Raw genomic sequence first — 11,021 nt, 5'->3', positions numbered from 1 at the left:
AATATGACCGTTGTTGTCCATTCGTTTGATGTGTTTGAGCTTTTGATTTTGCCATTTGATTGAGACTTTCCGTCTTGAATTTTACTCGTAGCTGAGTATTTTTGTGATTTTACTTTTTATCTAGATGGAACATTCCGACACAGTGTTGCTCATTGAATGGCATGTATCACAAAGTACTAACTGTTTAAGAATTAAATCGATCGTCATGAATCTTTAAGACATGCTTTCTGATTTTTGGATCTTCAGTCTCGGTAGGACAACTATAAGAAAAGCCACTGATAATGGCCATCGGAACGGTTGTTTTTCTACTTTTTATAGCATTTTCATATTCTGCATTCTGTTTCTAACGAAGGGTTTGTTGAAACAATGACATCCAGATGCTTGCCTTTATGCAAATATGTTAGTTAACGTAATCAGTAGTCAGTCAATATTCATTCGAAGACCACTATTCTCATTTTCTTGACGCGTTCCCCTCTCCCTTCGTATGACACAAAGGTTTTCAAGTCATTATCCTGTAATTCACCACACAGCTATTTATATGTCAGATTCAATTTCACTGAATTTTTCAAAGATTCGTAATTACTTCGATCGAATATTCAATTGATTTCAAAGAAAAGTATATCGCACATATGATTTAATTTGTTTTACAAATTGCTTTAAACCTTATATATTTGTAGTGAGGATTGGTTACGAACTAAACTTTACCAAAAAAAAAGGATTCGAATTGTTGTCTAGCGTGCTCGTTTTTAAGTAGTTTTTTTAGTAAAATGAAGCTCAAATTTTATATATTTGCTCAAATTTCGGATTTGTGACTTATTTTTCCGTTACGACAGAAATACATAACTTTTTTGTTTTTAATAGATAAACACATGCGGTTTTTTGTTAAATCATTTGTAAATTTTATTTTATATAAATGTCCTTTAAATTTGTGCAATTTGTTTTCTCAAATAACTCGTATATATGTAATGTTCACGAATGTATAAGATAACGTCATTTTTTGCTGTATATTTATCAAATTAAAAAATATTGTGTTTTCATGAAAATTGAAACACACAATCTTTTTACTTAGGCAAACCAAATGGCATTTTAAAAAAGAGGGGTTCATGAACTCGTTTAAAAGCTAGATACAGTTACAGGGGAGGTAATGGCGTTGCTAACGTAAATTGTTTTTTTTTCGCGACGTCAAACTATCACTTATAGGGAAGAAATTCAGTTTTCGACTGATTTTTATCATTCAAACTTATCTAGATATGTAAAATGCAATAGGTGTGTTTCCAGAGAAGTGATGCGATATGGTTCAAATAAGAAAGTACAATTTTAGAAAATGAAAAGGTTGAGTTTCTTTCGAAAGAGCGTTTTTTGTTTGTTTGCATTTTCACCCGTAACTTAAACTCGAAAAGGACAAAGAAGATCAAAAGATTATGAAAATGCTTTGAAAGCATATTTATAATCTTTTGATCTTCTTTGTCCTTTTCTTGTTTCTTTTCGATGTTAATACATTCTATGAATTTTCATTTTGTCTTCTCTGAATAGTCTTGAGTGTCTTGGCATAACACCAGATTCAATCCATTTTTTACTACAGGTAATACATGTATCGGATGAAGAATTTTACCGTTATCCATTCGTTTGACGTGTTTCAGCTTTTGATTTGATTAGGGACTTTATATATCTAAATATATACTTTAAATAAGCACAGCAATGTAGAATCTGCAAATATTTGTTCTTCCCTCGATTGCTATTGATATATATCGAGACAACACCGCCTTCACCATGGCCAGCGCTGTATATAGATACTGTAATAGATTGGGATACTTTTAATGAAATAGACCATCTATTATCTATGATAAAGCTTTGATTAGAGCATGCAGTTTCAATCATTTTTATTTTCTTATTTGATATTGATATAAACAATAAAATATTTTTTAAATAAGGACGTTTTAGAATTTATACATGTCGTCTTAGAGCTGTAACAACTTTTGTCATCCTTATAGAAAACCAAAGGCTAACTTATAATAAAATATTTTGGCAACTAGGAGGATACCAAAACATTATCAGTAGATAAAATGTGTAAATGAGCTCGAGAGTCACATTATTTGTTTTCTTTCATATCGAAAATGTGTTTCAAGGTTTTGAAACTAGTGTTGCAGCAATTGTTCCTTGCAGTTATTATTGGACACTTGGTGTTTGTTTCTTCGCAGCCAACATGCGCTTCTAAGAATGAAACAGAGGCTATTCTACAAGAGTTACAGATATTGAAATCAATTACAAGTAAGTTTCTGAACTTACAAAAGAGCACACTATGTTAAAAATTAATTGTCTCTGTTTGATTTTTTCACATCTGTTTTAGACAAAGGACGATTAAGGGGTTGGTATTCTGAATAGACACGTCTATTGTCAAAAGCTGCATGTTGATTTCTAAACGCCTTTTTAGCTCACCTGGCCTAAAGGGTCAAGTGAGCTTTTCTCATCACTTTGCGTCCGTTGTCCGTCGTCGTCTGTAACTTTTACAAAAATCTTCTCCTTTGAAACTACTTGGCAAAATTTATCCAAACTTGGCCACAATCATCACTAGGGTATTTAGTTAATAAAATGTGTCCGATGAACCCGCCCGCCAACCAAGATGGTCGACATGGCTAAAAATAGAACATAGGGGTAAAACGCAGTTTTTGGCTTATATCCTGAAACCAAATCTGACAGGGTACAAATGTTAATCAGGTTGATATCTATCTGCCCTGAAAATTTCAGATGAATCAGACAACCCGTTGTTGGGTTGCTGCCTCTGAATTGGCAATTTTAAGGAAATGTTGCCGTTTTTTGGTTATTATCTTGAATATCATTATATAAAGAGATAAACTGTAAACAGCAATAATGTTTAGCAAAGTAAAATCTACAAATAAGTCAAATGACCAAAATTGTCAGCTGACCTCTTATTGCCCTTTATAGTCAATTTTTAACAATTTTTCATAAATTTTTGTAATCTTTTACAAAAATCTTCTCCTCTGAAACTACTGAGACAAACATAGCCAAACTTGGCCACAATCATCAAAAGGGTATCTTGTTAAAAAAATTTGTCCGATGACCCCACCCACGTAGCAAGATGGCCGACATGTCTAAAAATAGTACATAGGGGTAAAATACAGTTGTTGGTTCATATAACTTACACCAAAGCAAATCTGACAGGGTGAATATGTTCATTAGGTTAAGATCTATCTGACCTATAACTTTCAGACCAATCAGGCAACCCGTTGTTAGGTTGCTACCCCTAAATTTGTAATTTTAAGAAAATTTTGCAGCTTTTGGATATTATCTTCAGCAACAATAATGTACAGCAAAGTAAGATCAACAAATAAGTCAGCATAACAAAAATGGTCAATTGATCCCTTAAGGAGTTATTGCCCATTATAGTCTATTTTCATAATTTTGTAAATGTTTGTAAATATTTACAAAATATTTCCTCTGAAACTACTGGGCCAAGTTCATGTTGGATAGAGATAATTGTAAGCAGCAATAATGTTCAGTAAAGTAAGATCTACAAACACACCATCATCGCCAAAACACAATTTTGCCATGAATAAATATGTATCCTTTGTTTAATATGCACATAGAACAATGTGAGCGACGCGGGATTTTTATAGCCTCTAGTTGTTCTTCTGTTTTGTGGGTTGTTGTCTGATTGAGGTATACCCACAATTTCCTTTTAGTCATAAATGTAAAAGTCATAAGACTAAAAGGTGCCATTTCATTTTGTAATAAAGCATGTGTAAATAATGAAATATATATATTTGATAACTATTTTTTTTATAAAAGGTTGATGTTTCTTCTTGTCGCCAGTTAGCATGCAAACACATGATTTAATTCAATTATTTGTTGCATGATTGTATTTATGTCAGCTATCTTTGAAAATATATTTTCAAGTTACAGATATTTTCAATGAGGACAAACTATGGCCATTTTATATTAATCATGCTTATGTTATGATACAAATATCAAAAACAGACATCAGCCTTTACTTCAGAAGGATGGTGTCGACCAAAACGAAACACTGCTTGATTGATTTCTCAAACAGTATTTTCTCTTAACAATTACAAATTTCCAAAATAAAAATACGTATCTAGTTATCTGTTTATCTTAGTAAAGTAAATGGAAAGACATCATACCCGGTAGTCTCTTTCTAAACATTGATGTATTACACTACAGGTATACTTTGCAATGTTTGTGACTATTTATATAACAGAATGGCAAATATAAAAGAACATGATCTATAGATATAAAAAGGTGTGGTATGAGTGCCAATGAGGCCAACTATCCATCCAAGTCTCAATTTATAAAAGTAAACCATTGAAGGCCAAGGTACGGTCAACAACCAACGAACATCAGGTACAAACAAATGCATCGGGTTTAAACGTTTAAATGGGTACAACCTTCACACTTACCTGAAACAATAGTGTAAAATCACTACATAGAAAGACACACTACACATATAAATTGAAATGGCAAAATTCAATCAAAAGCATATTAACACAAACAAGTGAACACACACTGAACGAATAAATTTGATCAATGGCACAATGTAAATACAAAATCAATAAAATAAGGGGTGAGATACACTGAACAGATACATTTGATCTATGACCCATTGTCAATTCAAAATCAAAGACAAAAGACAAAAGAAAGACAATCATAACCTTGGGCAAAATGCCGCCAAATAAAATAATGTACGCAGATGAATGGAAATAATGTTGTTATAGAATACGGAAATATTTAAAAAAATAAATATGTTACTCATAGTACGGGAACAGAAGTGAAAATTTAAAGTAATACCAAACACTTATTAAAGCTAGCATATATTAAAAATAGAGAGACGAAATATAGCACTAAATAAGTAAACATTAAACAGCCAAAACGGCATTTCAAATTATCAACAGATAAAGTAAACACAAACGTACGATTTGAGAGTAATCGCATTTTTCGAAAGCAATTTTCAAGCCAAAAAAAAAATTATCATATAAAAAATGTATGCATCAGAGACTAAAACACTTCCCAGGGATTTACCCTTTTAACTTCATGGACAGTCAAAGAAGACATGACTTGTGCAATGCCATAAATAAAGTATCGACAGGCAGCTTTTGATAAAAAAATATAATGTAAATAGTATCAAAGGTACCAGGATTAAAATACATAGAAAGTGCAAACTCTACATATAAAATGATTGTGGACATTCTATGAAGACACGACTTTTGCAATTCCAGATTAGTACAGAAAGCCAAAACAAACCTGTACATAAATGCAGTGCAAATCTAGGACTTGCTACAAACCATAAATCGACGAGTTGGTTATTTTGTGTTTTGAGTCATTTTCTTTATGTTGAATTGTACTATATTTCATTATATACTATTTTGTGTAGAATCAATGTTTGTAAAACATGTTACTTTAGTATGTTGTTTGAAATATTCTAACAGTATGCAAGCACCCATTTCCCTAAAACACAACAAAACAAGCACAAAAAATAAAATAAAACAACAACTAACAAATAAACAAACTAAAACATCGGTATCAATTACTGAACAGCACAAAAAACTGAGATTCATGAGATATGTAAGACACTAACAATCAAAACCAAGACACACAAAACCAAAAGACATTTACATCAACAGTTAAAAATAATAAATAAGAAACAACACGAACTCCACTAAAAACCGGGAGTGAAATCAGGTACTCCGGAAGGGTAAGCATTTCCTGCTCCGTATACGGCACCCGTCGTGTTATCTCTTTGTACAGTTCGGTAATGATGGAAGGTTATTATGAATGAAGAAGAATATGTAGATATTGAACCTGGATGTCATTTTCAATCTGTCAATTGCAGATAAATTGCAGCAAAATGTTAGTTCACTGATGTTGGAGAAGGAGATCCTTCAAAAGAATTTAAAACAATTGCAAGATGTCCATGATAAAAGTCAACAAGAATTGGGACTAAACAAAATTCTAAGTAACAATTTTAGAGGTATGTTTTATAGAAAATTACGAATGGTTTTGAATATATGATCTTGTAAGAAAATAAAGATTTTTCTAGCTGTACATTAACAGACAAACAATGAACAATAATGATCTTGTAAGAAAGATTTTTTTATCAGTTATGAATAAAAATGAAGACATATAATCATTCAAGGCTTTCGTGTCATCACATTACATCGATCATAAATAGGTCAGAAAATTTAATGTCTAACCTTTTTAATACTTACGATCTGATTTTTAATTATCATGAACATTTGTTTTTATAAAACTGACATGAATTTTTATAAGTGCTCGTGCTTGTGATTAAACTTGACGACACAGTAATAGAAACTTCACAACGAATCGAACACCCCACAACAAGAATTGGTGTAAATGCTCCTGGTGTAGAATTTCTGGTTATATCTTTTGTCTCTGATATACATATACATCTGCATTCACTTTGAATTATTTTTTTTCCATACAAAATTTGCTCAATATTTTTTTAAAGAGTTTACCAAGTGACCTCTTCAATTTACACTGTACATACATGAAGATGTTTGACCACTGTAAATAATCCACTTCTATTGTTTTTTCATTACAGTGCTACAGGATGACCTCAAAGGAATTGATAAATCTGTGACAGCAAATCAGAATCAAATATCATCTCTAAAAGACGATCTTGTATATATACACGAACTGACGAGAAACACAACAGCTATATTACATCAAATGTCAAACGGTGTGTGCATGATCATATTTGTAATTTGTTTCCATTACCAAATGATTCGATTTAAAGTTTCAAATTTGAAATACGGTAAATTTCGTAGCCTAAGCAACGTTACATACCTTTCATAAAAAGTATCGAAGCTATTTGTTATCAGGATCTAAACGAACTCCATTAAAAGTATCGTGAAAGAATTAATTTTAAATATTTCCTAATTATAATTTATTGTATTTAGAAAATGTACTAGATACTGTGGATTCATTTATTTTCGTGGGTACCAATTTTCGTTGATTTAGGAACTCTTGCATTTTCGTTGATTTTTGATTTCGGAGGGTTTGTCAAAGTCTGCATACAATTTTATAGGAAATATGTAATTCGTTGTACATTATAATTCGTGGTTCCCGGGTAAATACGGACGCCGACACGAGTAGGGTGACCGTTATGTAATATCCGTTTCACAGATGATATCGAAGATGTTCCTTATGTCGTTACTATAATCCCTTTCCTTTTCATGAATGTGATCTACCTAATTAGACTATTTACCGGGTTTGTAATAACATGGGCCACACGACGGATGACACAAGAACAGGATCTGCTTTCCCTTCCGGTGCACATGAGAGCATCACCAGTTTTTGGTGAGATTCGTGTTGCTTAGTCTTTAGCCACACGACGGGTGACACATGTTGAGCAAGATCGGCTTTCCCTTCCGGAGCACCTGAGAGTAGCACCAGTTATTGTTGGGGTTCCTGTTGCTTAGTCTTTAGTTTTCTTTGTTGTACTATTATGTGTATGTTTGTCCTTTTTGTCTTTTTAGCCATGGCGTTGTCAGTTTATTTTCTATTTATGAGTTTGAATGTCCCTCTGGTATCTTTCTCCCCTCCTTTAAAAGAAGCTAATAGAGCATAAATAAGGTTTGAAATTTATTTTGAGTAACGGTATAATAGCAGGTGAGGCGAGCAGGGAGAAAATACTTTCATTAAGATCGATCATACAATTCTTTTATTTAGCTTCAGTACTGAAGTAATCCTATAGATGAATTTGAAATAAAGGTAGCTTACGGGGACAGTCTCCTTGATTAGGTCCACGATGAAATTTTTGGAAGAATACTATACTATATACTAAACTTATATACTATAACTATAAATAAGTATTTTTATCATAAATGCCATACAAGTTTCGAGTGCAGATTTTATCTAAGAAAAGACTTGATGTTTATCTAGCTATAAAAGCAGCTTATACTATCTATTTTTTATGGAATGCTTTTACCAGGAATTCGACAGTTCATTCCCCTGTTAAAACAAACATTTGGAGCTTGTTCTGATCTGACTGCTTCACTTTTTTGGAATGTAGCGTGAATACAAGCAGAATCCAATTTACAAACCTGTGCCATGTATACTTATTTCCGATTTGTTATTCAACGATAAAAATGCAAACATGCATATGTAATGTAATCTTAATGCTTTCACGTTACATATTTTAGATTACCAAACAAAGATTGGATTTACATCCAAAAACAGCGGCAGTCCTACTCTTGCAGATAATGAAATAATAGTCTTTGACAATGTAGTTACAAATTTTGGGAACGGATATGACCCGAAAACAGGAATCTTTACCGCAGTTAAGTCTGGTACTTACTTATTATTTGCTGATGTAAGAACAAGCTGGATCGATCTTGTTAGAAATGGTTCCCCTGTTACAACTATTTTCCTTTCTTCGGGCAGTAAGATATCAAGTGACAGTACATTGGCAATCGTGCACTTGGATATTGGTAATAAAGTATGGTTGCGCAAAAGCCACCATTGGCTAGGGGGAATATGCATGGTGGACAACACATTGACATTTTCAGGATATTTGTTAAACGTTCATTAAAAATTATGTAAAGACTATATACAATAAACCTTGTTCTTTATTCTGTTATTGTACCACTATGTTAGCGTGTTTGGTTTAAGGCATGCAACCTTATGTTAAAATAATACAATGTCGTGTACACATTTTAGGATGAAGTGCTGCCGCCCTTTATAGAAAATAACAGTTGAATCAGTCAACACTTGTTCAACCCAGTATAACTACATAAAAATCATTTAATGTTATAATTAACATCGCCATTAAAGCGGGAGGTTTGGCATGTCACAAAACAAGGTTCAACCGAACATTTTTAATTTAAAAATGCCCTGTACCAAGTTTTTTTTCGGCCATTGTTATATTATAGTTCGTTTCTATGTGTGCTACATTTTAATGTTGTGTTTCTGTTGTATCGTAGTTCTCCTATATTTCATGCGTTTCCCTCAGTTTTAGTTTGTAACCCGGATTTATGTTTTCGCTATCGATTTATGAATTTCGAACAGCGGTATACTACTTTTGCCTTTTTTTAATGGGAAGCCACAGTGAAACCCTCGATTGTTATTACTTTTTACCTTGTTTCAGGATTGTTCCTTCTTTCTAAAAGACTAGCTGTCACTAGTCACTACAATGTTGTATAATAGTTTAATTTGACTGGTGCTCTATCTTATTCGTTCATGACTATCACTGAATATGACTGATATCTTTGTATAACTTGTCATAAGTTCCATCATGGGATATCCTAACAATGGAACAAGAACGTCGTGGCCATCTAGAGCACCTATGTATTATATTGTCTACCGGGAATTCTAAGTGTTCAGACTTTCATTTTCTGTGTAGTGTCTTGTGGATTATTGTTTTTCTTATCATTATGTTTTCTTTTCTCCTACGACAATGACCAACTTTGATATCCTCACTTTTGTTTCCATGTATTTGATATAATACCTTTCCAAGATACAGGAGATTTGAAAAAAATAAATTGGTATATTTAAAGGGTTTCTGTGGAAGCAACTATATATATCAAAAAGATCAAAGTTAATACTTTTGAGAAATTCAAAATACAAATCTCTTCTACGTGATCAGCTTTTATAAAAAGTGAAAATCATTTCTGTTAGATTCCTGTCCCTGAACTCCGTTGTTGTGTATTATTATATTTTACCATATGCTACTATTGGTATTTTCCGTAATACATATGCAATATTGTACAACTGCAAAAACTGGCTATAAATATTTAGAAATTTTGTGTTATTCCTAATAAGGATAAGAAATGAGTTTGAATTTAAATACTTTATCACTCAGGAATTTTCCTTTGATTAAGATAATACAATCTAGCAACATATCGACCTTTTAGTAAAAAGAAGAACATTACAGATTCAAGTCATGGCCGATGGTTTTCTTTCCCCCAATAACGTTTAATTAACTTTGTCGCTAGGTTTGTATTACTTTCGTGGATCTTGAATGTGTCAAACAATTTCGTTTTATTTTTGATGTTTCCCATACTTAAAGTATTTCATAAATATTTGATAATTTGGATTGTTGGACGATTTTAGTAAAGGGATTCTTGCTGTATGTTTAAGTATTTTCATATGGAGTTAATAATGGTATTAATACGAAAGAACTGAGAAGAAAATGTTTAAACAAAATAATATAAATGTGATTTACTTGGAAAACCTGGAAGAAAAGCCTATTGCTGAGTATTGTTTAAAAAGTTGATGGTCTATGGGGCTTAGTTATAAAGTATTGAATGGAGCTTCTATTGAAAGAAACCATTGAAATATGATTAAAAGAAAATTAAGGCATCAGCAGTACTGGATGCTGTTTTTAGGATGGATTTTCGTGAGTCCAATCAGTAAGTATTATACTATTCTGATAGATACAGGGAATGACTAGCTAACTTTGAATGTTGTTTGATGGTAGTTATAAGCTTATATATTATTATTGCACGTAATAGGCCTCCTTGTAGATTTCGGAAAAGAACAGGCTAATGTCGCTACAAGGCAGTACTCGCACCCGAAAAATGGAAACGGATTAATATAAGTTACCATTACTTGTTTCCCAGCCCACTCTAAATAAATATGTTTAAACTAAGAGAGGCATAGGATCTACCTAACTTATTAGTCGAGAATAAACTCACAATGGTTTTGCTAAAACAGTTCTAAAACACGTTATAAATGACGAAGTACAATAAATGATGAAAATAACGTTTAACAAATTTCGTGTGCGTGATGCACTTTTCTGGACTCCACCACCAGAAACGCTTAATCCTAAACATTTGATAGTCAGGGATGTAATAATATGTAGTTACGTTATCAGCTATAGTATATGAACACAAGAGGCATAAAAAGAGTTCGCAAATTCGGCTTAGGTGAACTGTGCATGTGGAAGTTAGAAGATAGGTTTATTTATCAACCCACCCGTAAATTGCAATAAATATAGATTTTACATTGATACGAGTGGATTATCGGAT

Source organism: Mytilus galloprovincialis, chromosome 4 (assembly GCF_965363235.1).
Source record: "Mytilus galloprovincialis chromosome 4, xbMytGall1.hap1.1, whole genome shotgun sequence".
In the NCBI taxonomy this organism is placed as follows: Eukaryota; Metazoa; Mollusca; class Bivalvia; order Mytilida; family Mytilidae; genus Mytilus; species Mytilus galloprovincialis.
This window is presented reverse-complemented; position numbering follows the sequence as displayed.